Source organism: Cavia porcellus, unplaced genomic scaffold (assembly GCF_034190915.1).
Source record: "Cavia porcellus strain 051 isolate PalLab524CR breed Dunkin Hartley unplaced genomic scaffold, mCavPor4.1 scaffold_4, whole genome shotgun sequence".
NCBI classification, from domain to species: Eukaryota; Metazoa; Chordata; class Mammalia; order Rodentia; family Caviidae; genus Cavia; species Cavia porcellus.
This window is the reverse complement of record NW_026947487.1, coordinates 92,537,142-92,552,249: the sequence shown is the minus strand read 5'-3', so window position 1 is coordinate 92,552,249 and position 15,108 is coordinate 92,537,142.

Genomic DNA, 15,108 nt, shown 5'->3' with positions numbered 1-15,108 from the left:
TTAGGCGCTGAGGAAATCAAGTTACACTCAACAGGGAAACATACTACAGATTCTGAAAGCAGTGTGCTAAGGCTAAAAAGGCGGGCAATGGAAGGTATATGTTATGCAAATCTAGTTTTTAATAATAAAACTGTCAAACTATAATTTAAAATATCGTTAAAAGATCTCTGATCATGTGATTGTTTTCCTACAGAACAGTTATGTAAATTATCTTTTTTTCAAATGGGCATTTACCTATTTAGTAGTTTATTTGACAATTGCATTTAACTCTGACAGGTAAATAGATTAGGTTTGTTTCTGCTTCATTGCTTTCCTCAATAGTTATTCAGTGAAAATAAATAATTCACCTAAATTGTCAACAGGATGAACTTCAGGATCTTTGCTCACTCCAGACAGGAATTGAAGTAGTAAGGGCATAATTACCTGTTAATTGTTCTGTGATTACACTTACCTTAAACTGTCACAAATTGAAATGGTACCCTAATTGCAGCTCAAATAATGGCATTTTCCCCCACCCCATCATGTTATCTTCAGGCTTAATGCAAGGCAAAATAAAGATTTTTAATTTATTTGTAGCCCAATCATCTCATTCTGGATATTAAAGAATTTTAAAAAGAAGCAGTTATTAATGAGGAAGTTCATTGTCTCTGGGAAGCTCCAAAAGGGAAATTTATTAGAAGGCACAAATAATGTGTTAGTACAGAAAGAAGCTCTAAAATTGCACGTTTAATTGCAAGCTTGTTTTGATCTCCTTCTATGAAGTCTGACTGGTGATGGTAATGTTTTCAGGATCATAACACTTTTTGGGCCAGCATGGATCACTGACAAGTACAACAAATATTATTTATAACTGTTGAAATACTGATGCTTTATAAATGAGACTACTTTTAGCCTGAGGGTGAGATTTCCTTACTTCCAAGGATAGTAATGACCAAGTATTTCCATAGACAATTTTATCTGACCTTCTCCTTTAAATTACTTTTAAGATATATCACTAGATGCTTTATTTTGGTACTTACTCCATTTAATTTTTAGGCTCTGACTCATTTTGATCAGGTATCCTGTTCCCTGGAGGTCAGGTGTCTTGCTTTTCCCAGTAACTGACTTAATGCTGATAAATAAAACGAACACCTGGTAAAGACATCGCGACCTCATGGGTAGAAATGGAAAATTTATGAACCAGAAGTGAAACTTTACACCTTCTAACAGCCACGCCTCACCTTTCCACGTGCACCTTAGTCTTGTTTTCTTGGTGAGGAACCTGAAGTAACTAGTCTTTTTGAAACATCTTACCTTTATAAAACATAAAGTGGGTTGGGAGAGTGGTCTCATTTGGGACTGTGTGAGAAAGGAGTGGTAACACTCCAGACCAAACTAGGCTGCTGGTGCTAATTCTGTCGCCCATCTACAGGGGAGGCAGCTTCTCTGCTACCCAGCTGACAGTGTGTGTACACGTATATGTAACGGCATAAACAGAGATACTCATATTATGTATAGAGCTTATTGTAGAAGGAAACAATGAAATAAGTAGCACAATAAAATGAGGGGTTTTTTTTGCAAGGACATTAGCATCAAAGCTGTACATTAATAAAATACTGACCAATTAAGTTTGGAACTCAATTTATAAAATATTACAGATGAGAATATAATGTATAGTGTTATCTTAGAGACTGAACAGGATAATATATTTCATGCTTATACAGAATGCCTGGCACATAAAAAAGTCATTATTGTACCACTATTACATACTCAATGTCTAGTATCAAAATATTTTGTCTAATTCTAAATCCACATGCAAATCTTTTGCCAAACTATGAATCAGTTTTATTACACTGTATGTTATATGTGCATGTTTTGTTTAAAATATTTATTGTGGTATTTGAACCCACGTTATTTCTCATTTTCCATAGACTGGTCATGCCTGCATCTTTTAAGTCATGCTTTTGGTTTGCTTTCGTATAGACAGATATACTAATTTATACACTATCAAATCAATCATTTTTAAAAACCTATTTTGTACTTTTGCACTCTGATTAGTATATATCAGTGAAACTATATAATTCAAAGTTCTGGATCTTACAATATTTCAATTTTCTGCTTTATTAAGATAAAACTGACAAACTTTTCCTATATGTAGATATACTTTAGGATAAATTTTAGAAATTTATATATGGTAAATATACATCTTGTCAAAATCCAATTGTAAGACACCTCTGTCATCACAAAGGTTTTTGATATCTAAATATAAGTCAGTCCCTAGATGAATCCCAAGCAACCTACTTTAATTTATATCTTTATACTTTTGATTGTTTTGAGATTAAACATGAATAGAACCACAAATAATTAGTCATTTGTTTCTGATTTCTTTCACTTATATGCTTTGAGCTTTATCCATGTGATTGTATAAGTCTTGTAATTGGTTGATTTGTATTTATTTGTTGAATGTTATTTCATTGTGTATGCACTTCATTTTATTTGTCTATTTGCCTATTGGTGGGCATTCAGGTTGCTTCAAATACGCAGGTGATGTGAGTAATATTATATACACATATTCTTTCCTTTCCTCTTTTGAAGTGAGTTGATGTTTTAAAATTCAATAAATTTATTTGCTTTTCTCTGAGAACCAAAAATGTGTACTTAACACAAAAGTTATGCGGGATTCAGTTTAAAGTTTCACAAATTCTTAAAAAAACCAAATATCATTTCTAATAAGCAGGACTTCTAAATTAAAAGTTTCTTCCAAACCTGGGCATGCATCTCAGTGGCAAACTGCTTTTTGAATATATGTGAAGTCCTAGGTTCAATCGGCACCAAAAGTAAGTAAAATAAAATAAAGTAAAATAAAATAAAGTAAATTAAAATAAAAAGTTTCTTCCAAACATGCATCAGACCATTGTTCTCGAAATTATTTGTACTCTTGTTTTATATATAAAATTATATTATATCTGAGAGAAGATGGAGCAACTTGACCCAAATGATCTTGTATCAGACAGGGCTCACAAGAGCTCTTTGTGTGTGTATGTGTGTGTGTGTGTACATATGTTTTTATGAGAACAATTACTTTCAATTACACTTTCAATTCTCATTGTAACTACTCATCCAATTATGGCCCATACCTTGGTTTGCTGATGGCTCTTTGCCACTCATCATCCTGTTTGTATTGGGTTCTTGGAGCTTAATGACATGGCATGGTAATACTAGGAGCCACCCTAGAGGATATCCTGAACTCCCAATATATTCCTCTTTCCTTCCACTGTAGAACACTATTCCAATTTCCCCTTGCTAGTCTGGATTAATCATCCATGGCAACTCTTTTTTTAGCTTATTTACTCAGAGGCATAAGGATCCCAAATGACCAGAGGAAAGTTTAGCTTAATGGAATCATGATTGCATTTCCTGGTACAAGCCATCTACTCTCTGAAACTAAAACTTGTAGGACAGAAGAGCATAGATAGATATTTTTGTTAAAAGGTCAAGAGGGGTCAAGATGAGTAATTATGAGTAGAGTTGTTTCTTCTTCCTTGATTTCTATATTCATTAATCCTAGCTATGGGATTCTATGATTCTATGTACTTTGATACTATGGAATAGTAAATAGTATCACAGTATCATAGTACAGTACTATGGGAGACACAGTACCATAATTTACAGTTTCAAAGCATGTACAGCCTTTTGAGGAACCTTCTCCCAGTCTTGGAAGACATTGCCACCTACCTGGTGCTTCAACTGTAGCTTCAAAAAGGCCATTTCACCTTTGTATTAGTTCAGCTGCTTCTGCATAATGAGAAATATTGTAAAACCACAAAATACCACAAGGATGAACCTATTGCTTCACTTCTTTGGTGGTAAAATATATTCTTTGGTCAGAGGCATTACTATGTATAATTCCAGGACAGTGGCTATGGCATTCTGAATGTCCATGGATGACATATTTGGTAGAAGCATTACATGCATGGAAGGCAGAGCCATACCTGGAATAAGTGTTTCTGTGAGTCAGGACAAAGCTCTGCCCTTTCCATGATGGAAGTGGTCGAATATAATCAACCTGCCATGAGACCACAGGCTTATTCCCCAAATAAATTATGCTATGTCAAGGACCCATTGTTACTCTGCTATTGGAATGCTGGATATTCAGCAGTGACTATAGCCAGATAAGCCTTACTGAGATGAAGTCCTTGTTGCTGAACCTATGTGCAGCATCTGTCCCTACCACCATTGCTGTTTTGTCCATAAGCACATGGGACGATGACATAAGTAGCTGAAGAAAAATGTTCACTGCACTTCACTTAATGCACCATCCTATCTATGTCATTATTAAAGTCTTCTTCTGAGTTCACCTTTTGGTGAGCATTTGCACAGGACTCAAATATCTTTACATTCTTCTACACATGCAAAGACCTGACCACTAAGTGCTCCTCATATCTCTTTGTCACTAATTTTCTAGTCATGTTACATGCAAGACCCAGACCTGGGAAACTATTGGTTACAGTCTATGAATTAGTATGCAGTCACATATCTGGCCACTTTTCTTCCAAGCAAAATGTTTAACTAGATGCACTGCCCAAAATTCTACCACCTGTGAAGATTTCCCTTCATCACTGTCCTTTGGGAATGTCATGTTATGGGCTGTACTACTGCATCTATCCAATTTTAGGTGATGCCTGCATGCTGTGAAGAATCATCTGTAAAACATGCCCTAGCCTTCTCTTCTTCCATCTGCTTGTTTGGTACACCCCATGAGGCTGCAGGCAAGTAATAAGAAACCAAATTTAATATTGCACTCGCTTAAAATGTTCTGATTATACAAATATAGGCTTTCTATTTCACTTTTGGAAAAGGCATGACTAATCAGCCAGTGCCATAGGCCTCTACATGGCAAACTGTTTCATTCATCGCTTTGCTTCTGCTGCCCTTTACAGTAGGTACATGCACTTAGTCTTCTGCTGTTAAGTGACACAACTTGAACACTGCCACTCTGGAATCCAACCGAACCCACTGCCCTTAAGTTTCCAAATAGAGTGACTTTGGTCCCACTGTAAGGTCCAGCATATAGCAAAGAGCAACAATAGGTTATGCCAAGAATGATGGTACTCCCCTCTCAAATCTATTTCTCGTGGTACATTTTCTGAACCATTCCACTGTGGAAAATTAGTTACACATGGCAAATCTACTCCAGCATTCCCATCTTTCTAAGCTTTTGAATCTGCTTATCAACAGTAAATTATGAGACAGCTACCATCTCTAACTGAATCAGAGCAGTCATCTTTTGATCTGTACCTCGGCCAGTCAGGCAAGCAAGCTATTAACACTTTTTTTTTTGAACTCAAAATTACAATATTAAATTCAGAATCTCTACTTAATGGTTCATATCAACGAACTCAGTCTGATCCAATTATATGTTGTTGTTATCATTATCCCACACCCTTAAAATACATTCTCATGCTTGTTCATCAAACCTCGGCTTATAAGGGTCAGAAGATTCAAGAAATTCTTTGTGAGTACAGAAGACCTAGTCAGGTACCACACTGTGTACCTCACCTTCAGGAGCCCTCTGAGATTAGAGCGTGAATATAAGTCGAGAGGCACAACGTGGTGATAATGATGGGTGCTGAGAAGCATCAGCATCATGCTTGATAACTGCATCAGGTAACAAAGGATTAGTTTCCTCAGGTTTAGGAACAGAGGCACTACCAGAGTATAGGGCTGGGAATGCCTCCTCTGTGTGGATGGGAAATTTCAATTCCTGACAAAATATTCTCATTGGAGTTTAGGGGTTTAATGTCCCTAAATCCTGTCAAATATCTCCTCCAAATTTCAGAGATCTCATTCTCTCAGACCAGCCCCTTCACTTTTGTTTTAAATAGCATTCAAGTCTGAAAGTTAAATTTACTCTGAATTTCAGCCAACAAATCATTCAGTGTTTGTACGGGCTGCTGCAACCCTGAAAGATTCCCTTTCAGGACACTTAGAAACTATTTGATTTTTATTTGTGAGTTAAGCTGGAAAGTTGAAATTTTAAGTTCTTTATTTTTCTTTCTTTTTTTATTAACTGTATTCATAGACCTTACAGGAGTTTAGATTATTTTATGGGCATTTAGAGGTCATGATTTTCCTTTGCTATATTCCTGCCCAGAGATGCTAAGTAAACTGTCAGGAGCATATTTACCATTTTGCCAAAAGTATTGCATGTAGAGTTAGTCAATTTCTTGCACCCCACAAGCAGTGAATTAGAATAATCTAATGGATGTTCGCTGAATGTTATTTTTAGCAATTCACACCATGCACTATGAGTAAGCTGCACATTATCAGAAGGAGAGACAGTGGCAACTTTATGTCTCATCAAGACAGAGAACCAACTCTAAGAGCTCTTTAAAGCCAATAAAGAATTTCATTGTTACAATTTTGTTTTTCTAGAGCTAGAAACACTCCTGGTTAAAAAATAAATGTATAAGAGAATGTTCTTTAAAGGAATATATATATATATATATATATATATATATATATATATATTAGATTAGATTTTAAAAATATACTTACAAATGTTGGCTGTATGTCAGGTATGGAAGAATACAGAAGGACCATCTGTGCACTGGAGATCTGCAGGATCCAGTTAAATGTCAAAGGCTTGGAGCTCACTGCAGAGAGTCCCCTGTAAATCCATATTAGGAAGTCCGAGGATCTGCATTGGAAGGCTGAAGAGTCAATCCTGAGCTCCTCTGAAGGAACTAAAGGATCCTTTCTTCTGTTCCTTTTAATTCCATCCAGGCCCAGGGTGAGTCTTCCTTTCCATCAAGTCAGTTATCCAGACACAACAAGAACTGTGCTAAACTAACTGCTGATGAATTTCTTGTTCAATCTAACAGCTCAATAAACACAGACTAAAGTTATTAATCAAATTAACCCTAATCCACATATAAGGAATGTAAACTCCGGATAAGAAAAGCATGTGAGCCATTGTGATACCTGCTATGTTGGCAATACTCTAACTGATAAGGCACCAGAAATCTATATTCTAAGAAAGCTATAATGTGGTAAAACATTGTATTGTGTCAATATAATGATTTGACTTCAAGCTGTAAATCCTGCAAAAGGATCCTGCAAACCCATCAGAGTCTGTCTTATAAGCATACAGATCATGCTCTCTGCTGAGTTGTGAATGAGATAATTGTCAAGTGTGAAGACTTCCCAAAACAAACTTAAATTTCACTGGTGTTCACACCATCCTAAGTATCAGAATGTATATTCCTCAGAAAACTAAAATTAAAATTCCATTTTACCTAGCTATTCCCCTTCTTTGTATCTTTCCAATGGAGTTTTAAAAACATCATTTACAATGATACATACATATCCATGTTTATAGTAGCACAAATATTAATACAAAATCTTGGAAGTGACTCTTTATGTCCATCGACAGATGAATCGGTACAGAAAATGTGGTAGTTGTATGGAATTCAGACACTACTCTGCTATCAAGAATGATAAACCAAAGTGGTTTGCAGGAATACAGATGTACTCTGAGACCTTAATGTTAAGGGAAAATAAATCAAACTCACAACTTTAAACATTACGTGGTTTCTCTTACATGACAAATCAAAATATAAAGAGGAGCATTATAAAAGAAAACGGGGAGTTAGGTATTCTGCAAAAGAAAAGAAACCAACAGATGGAGCGAGAGTGAAGGAGGAAAGTGGAGCAGATAAAACAAGTATTAAGATGTGTGACTTGTATTATCCATGAGAGATGCAAACTTTATATACTATGAACATGTGCTAATAAAAAATAAAACCGCAAGAGCAAACATAAAATGTTGCAGAAAGTCTTTCACTGAGTTCCCCAAAAATGTTATTTAAGTGATCATTTAAATGTCATGGAATTATTTTAAATTTTCTTCTTGAAAGATTTAAAAGGGACCCACACACAGGAGCCAAGTTACTTCTAAATATACAATTTTGTAGATATGATACCTAATGCAGACCAGGCATTCAGTTCAGCATGGATGTTAGCAGTACCTCATTTCATTAAAATCTCACGAAATAGCTGGAGAATCTCATATGAATAATTAACTGAATGTAATGGAGTAATGCTGTACTGGAAGCCTAAGAGCAGTTCTTACCAAGCACACAAGGAGAAGCAGGTCTTACGATTATGCTGGATACTAAGATGAAGCTAGTGATAAAGAAGAAGAGGTGTAGCGAACTTTGGTGGAGACCAAAAGTAATAGAATGAACCAGAAACAAAAATTAGGCAGAAGGTATTAGGCAGAGGAAAGTATGTAAAAATACATGAAGGCCTATTTATGAACACAAGTCCAAAATGGAGCAAATTTTCAATATGGAGGGATGGGCCATAGAAGGCGACACTGCCCCTGGTAATTTCTTCTTAAAGAGTTGTTTCAGGAGCCCTTTGTGTGGTATTTTTGTTTGTAGAAAACTTCTTTAGGTATCTCAGGTATCTCAGCAGATCCTCAACACTACCTGAGTTTGAGGGTGAAATAGTAATATATGCACCTTTAGCTTCATTTTAGACTAGGAAGTCTTCCCAAAGGGTTCAGTAACTTTTCCCTAAATCACACAGGGAAGTGACTTTCTGACTAAAAGTGAGGTCTACTAACTACAACATGATGTGCTTTTCCATTGTTATTGTTCTCTAAATCTCTAAATAGCCTAAATCTCAGGCTATTATTGTGGAGAACAGGATTTGTAACAATGAATGGTGATAACAGCAGCAATGCTGATACTAATTCCCAAGTGTATTTATTCCTCTTACTTATTCTCAAATATCTTATGTTGTATACTGCATTCACCCATTTATGAGTAAAACAAGGGAATTCTCTCTCTCTCTCTCTCTCTCTCTCTCTCTCTCTCTCTCTCTCACACACACACACACACACACACACACACACAAACATTCAAGAACACTAAAATATAGCACACATTCCTTCATTACTAAACTACATTACAGCACCTTAAACTCTATCACTATATGTGAGGGTAGCAATTACGAAGGAAGGAACGTGTGTCACTTATGCCCTCTGGGTTTTGAAGACAGCATCATTACTAGGAATGGTGATTGCTAAGGCGCAGTCTGCTTCCAGGGCAAACTGCACCCTCCTTGTCGTTACCCTTTCCCTAAGTCTATGCATGTTTTCATATACTAGTTAGAAGGAAAAGATGAATCACATCTACTAAAGGAATTTAAATTGCCATTTTATTCTCCTAAATGGTAAGACAAAAGATAAATCAATAAAGACATTTATGAATAAATCTGAAAATACAGAGCTTTTTGTAAATTCAAACATTTTTGCAAATTTAAGCAATCATTTTTACTACTGCCCTAAGTATATTACAACTTAAAATAGATGGAGAACAAATATCTCAAAGACTGTTAAAGTAAATGTATTCCCTCAATTCTCCCACTCATCATCTGAAGACAAGTAATATGAAAAGATAAAAATAGCCTCTGAGGCATTTGCTTTCCAATTCTATTACCTACCATTCATTTAATTTTGTATTGGACCCAACATTGTGCAAACTGGATAGAATACCAAATAAGGGAAGGCTCCCTGTTTTTGTAGCTCTGGTCTTAGGAAAGAGACTAGGGAATAAATACATAAGTGGGTGATTTTTTTTGTGTGTGGGATATCTTTCTCTTTTTTTTTTTTTTTTCTTTTCTTTTTCTTTTATGGCTAGTAAAGCTATATCCTAAGGGTATCTAGAACAATTTCATTCAAGTAGACAAAGTTTGAAACTTTAGAAATTCATTGGAATAAGAGACATACAGAATATGAAATAGAAAGAAATAAATTTTAAGTGGCTGAATCAACTAACAAGGGGAACATAATTTTTAGTGATTTTTCTTCATTGCATTTATGTATTTGTTTTGGTGTTCTTCTGGGGTAGCTAAGATGAAAAGCACATTATAAATGGTGTGTTGGTAATGCTGTGTGGAAGGCTGCAGAAGGATATTTTGGACAAAGTCATGAATTAGGAATTTTAATTCACCCAGTAATTCAGGTTACTTTTCCTAAATTTCTTCCTTAATCGTGGCTCATGATACACTGAGATTTAGAGATAGGGTCCTTTTTGAGGAAAAGAAACTATCTAGGGGAGAAAGCACATAATTCAACATAAGCAGTTAAATAAATATTCATTTCATGTAATTTTAGTACTCATCATAAAAACAATTTTCAAGAGACATGCAAGGTGTAATCTTTTATTATCAGGCAGTCATCCAAGTCTAATCAAAATGAGAGATTTGGGAGAAAAATCTCAAAATTTTAATTAAGTTGGCTTTTATTTTATTTTTTTTACTGCTAAGAAAATAACTTTTAAATTATTTTCACTAGAAAAGAAGTACAAGATTATGGCAATATAGCTCAGTGACACAGCACCTGCCTGGTATGCACAAAGTCCTGAGTTCTGTCCTAGTACCAAAAATAAAATTGCTTATTATATATATATATATATATATATATATATATATATATATTTTTATTGTGTCTAATAAATATATGTCAAAATATCACACTATATATCATAGTTACCCTTTGCCAATTAAAAATATCTTTAAGAAGTGATTTTTAATTTTAAAATTTACAAATGACAAGTGTTTTAAATTTAGGATCCTTAATGCATAACATTTCTTCAATAATAAAATTTCTCTCCAAAATAAAATTTCTACTACTTACAGATCCTGCTAGGTACACAGTATGCCTCAAAACCACACCATATAGTTCAGGAAGCATGTGGAGAGAGAATGAGGGACCCATGAGCCAATTCCTTTATCAGCGCCTATGGTATTATTCAGACAGGCTTCCTGCGGGGAGTTCTAATTGGTGGGCTAAAAAAAAAAACAAAAAAAAAAAACAAAAACAAACAAACAAACAAAAAAAAAAAAACAAGGCAGGAGTTCTGGGGCCCACATCATTACCAAGAGGTGATTATTGTGACATATTTGCACAGTCCTCATGAAGTATGGTTGTCAACAATGCAAGTCAAATAGACTATATCTAGTTGTCCCATAGAGAAGAGCTCACCAGGGAACAATCGTGTAACGCAAATGTATGAAATAAGTGAATTGAGGGACTAGGAGTGGGAGACAGAGAATATAGGCAAAGAACTACTGTCCAGGGTGACTGAGTCCTGAGTCAGGTATGAGAAGGTTGAGCATAATGAAAATGGGTCCCAAGGCAACATAAATTTGTAAGATTTATTGCAGAAACATTTAGCCATCCAAATTGGAACTAGGGGCTCTCTTTACCTTTGTTGACCTTTTGTCATCACCATAGATTCCAGAATACACCAGAAGAATTTTAGGAGAGCCCTTAGACAGAAAATGTATTGGACTGTACGAAACGTAAGTGAAAAAAACGGATTTACTGAACTAATACCAATATTGACAGAGACATCATATACCTATACTCTCCTTGTTTTATGTCCAAGATAACACTGGAATGTGGAGTCAAACTATTTGGTTTACTTCTTCCCAGGGTGAAAAAAATATGAAAGGACATCCTTGGATAACTGATGGTGTATTTTGTTATATTTAGTTATGTTTTCAGACATAGGCTAGAAAGCTCTCAACAAAAGTAGCTTTTTTCCATTTAGTATTTTACCATTTGTGTAATAAGTGACAAGTTCACACTGTTTCTGCACAACTATTTTTTACTCTATTTAATTGCCTAAGTAGTCAAGAATGTCTACAATACACAAAGAAATGCAATGGGCATTCAGAAACATTGGTGCAAAGTAAAAATTGTCAATGCCTTACTGGGTACAGATAGTTGAACTGCAAATTTAGATAAAAAAGTATGATGACAAAATGCACCTAAGGTATGTTGAGAGGGAATGTTAGTTACTGGGAGATTACATGAGAGAAAACATAGAAGCAATGGAATTTTATGTAAGGGTGAAAGAAAGTAGCAACACTTGAAAAGCCTACAACTACATAGTATGGAAGTGCTGTTACATAGGTAGGAAAAAACAGCTTCAAGCACTCTTAAGTCCTCCACTGGCAGTAGAAAAATAGCATCCCTTGTCAGACATCAGAACAATAAGCATTATAAGAAATTTAAAAGGCAGCAGTCTTTATAGCACTATCAAAGTAATTTTCTTATCATAAAAGTGATACAGTCATAGAAAGTCTGACTGTGGACACAGACCATTCTTGTTGCTAGAAGCAATCACTGAATGAGAAATTCTTAGAAATGGTACCTGAATGTACAGTTTCAAATATTCAGTAACCGGGGTGTAAACAAACATAACTGAGACGTAAGAAGAAGTTAGGAAAAGTCATCGTTGGAGAGAACACATATTGTGTAAATCATTCATTTGCATTGCATTGATTATATACTTTTAAAGAGTTTATCCCTAAAACAGACTCCCAAAACTTTGACTTAAAGTACCACCCTGTTTCTAATAAGTTCGTGATCCCAATTAGATTATATGAAAAATAAAATAGCAGTTGAGTTACAGGATCTGTAGTGGTTAATTTTTCTTCACATCTTAATGTATCACAGTTATGTTATTCTCTGATAAAATTCCAGGATCTTGAAAAATGCATTGTTAGACACAGGCTTTTTCCTGAGTTCATATTATGCTCAAATTATATAGCTGTTTTTAAACAGTGCTAAGCATTAAAGAGCCCAGAATAGTCATTGATTCTGAAATCTGCTGTGTTTGAGTTCCTGAGTGAATATTAATTGTTCAGTCTACAATTTGGGAACCCTTATTTAACAGAGCTAAAGAACCAAAATCCTAAAAGTCAGTTTTCTTGATGAGTGATCTGATGTGGTTGTTTATATAGAAAGAAACACCACAAAGATAAATACCAAAGAACCAAGAGTATCTTGCATTTATCTTCCAGGGGTCTCCCACACTAACACTATTGCTTTATTCCTATGGTCATACAACACTTTTGTGACTGTACTTGATTTTTTCAAATAATTATAAGGAGAAGAAATATGAATTTTCCTGATCTCATTTCTTTATTGATAAATACACCTCTAATCAATTGGCTTCTATTGGACCAATCATAATATTCTGATTATGTTTTCTGCTTTATTATAGAACTGGACATGAGCATGGGCAACAATTGTTTCCCCAGTTCGAGGAGGCATTGGAAGAACGGGCTAAAGTTAAACTACAAAACTTGACTGTAGTTGAGCTTTCCATCATATATTAAAAAAAAAAAAAAATGAAACACTAGAAACTGTCAGGGAGGGAAAGTATGATTTATGAAACTTCCCTGAGAGGGAAGCCACAGTACAAAACTGAAAACTCTCAAAATGCCCCAGTTGTCTTGTTAGAATTTTTCTGCAGTGGCCGAGCAATCCCTACTGACAAGACTTGTTGGTTTTGTGAGATTGTTTCACTGTCCTCTCCATGAACCTTTCCATCTCATATGACCTGTTGCTTTTATTGTCTAATTTAGAGTCAACATCCTGACAAGCACATTAATATTATCTTCCTAACAGTTTGTGCATGCAATAATATGTCTTGGTAAGCAAAGGAAAAAACAAATGACATGATTTCCTCTCTGTCTCTGTCTCTCTATCTCTCCTCTGTCTCTCTCTGTCTCTCTGTGTATTAAACAAGAAATATATTGCAAAGAAATTTGCAAATATACATGCTAGCTAAATGACATACCTGTATTAGTTCATTGTATTACAAAGTTCCTTTAAACTAAAGGATAAAGCTCTGGCCTTCTCTGTGGAGTCATTGGCTGATTGGGGGTCACACCCATTTCTCCTGAGCTGTGGAAATGAAGACTGTTCCTACAAAGTCATCACCTGCATGACTGTCTGGAGATGTGGACAGTTTAATTAATGAAGGGTTCTAGAAAATCTTATCCTTAGTTCCCACAACATGTAGGTTTTAGCCACTTAACAACACCTAGGCAGATGTTAGATGTTCAGGACACATATGGCAAATGGAGTTAAAGCTGTGAATTGAGCAGACCAAGTATTTCAGAGCCCAAGATTTAAAACCTTACCCTGTCTCTCTAGCATAGTTAGTGATGAAGTCTCTTTGGATCTCAAGATCTTCAAATATTAAGTACAGTAATTAAGTGAATGATTCCTAACGTACTTTGACGTTTGATTGAGATCATGCATCCAAAGGGCTGCACACAGTCAAACATGATTAATTTGTGATGTCCTTTTCCAGAGGAAACCTCTAAGACCCACCCCTCCTGAGACAGCTTACCCTCAAAATGAGAGGAGATGCTGGGGGCAGATTGACAAAGGAGAGGTTTAAATAAATTCATCTTGTCATTAGTTCCAAGGTAAAGGCCTAACAGTCAAGGCATGGACAATCGCATTTCAGATGGGTACATTTTCTCAGCTGTAGTTATTACATTATCTTTCTATTTCCAACATTCTTCAGGGTGATTAAAGATTATGTGCTGGCTTTTGTGATGTACTTTTCTCACTCAAAAGAGAGCGATGCATCCTCAAGCACTGTTAGGTTTGAGAGAGGACAATACCAGAAACAGTCTGATCAGTGCCAACTTCAAAATTTCCATTTCAGTGATACAAGGAATTTAGTATTAACAGACAGAATAAATTACAATAATTATAATTCATGTTTATTGAGCTTACAATCACTTTTTAGCCGCTTTTATTAATATTTATTTTAAAAGAAAAATTTTCTGCAACATATACCTAGAGAATTTTCCATATATTCATTACTAGCATTAAGCAAAATTTCTAAAGCCAGCACAGATTGCAATAAAGAATAAAATGTTAACAAAAACAGATTTCTTGTCCTCAAGATGCCCAAAGTAATTTAAAAATGAGTAAAAATAAATAGCTTATCTTTCTTAAAAAAAAAAAAAAAAAAAAAAAAAAAAAAAAAAAAAAGCTACGGCCCAAAATAAAAGAGAAGGAAATATGGAAATATGGTTATAAAATAATAAGACAAGGTTGCTGTTCATTATTCAAATGTACATAATTAACCTATTTGGAAGATTTTCATATTACCCTGTATACAGAAGAATAAACTGAAATGGACAGTACAGATACAAATACAGATATGTACATATCAAACAAGGCATAGACATGCAGTGAGCAGTTACACATTCTAGTCTCTATATCATTCTTCTCCATCA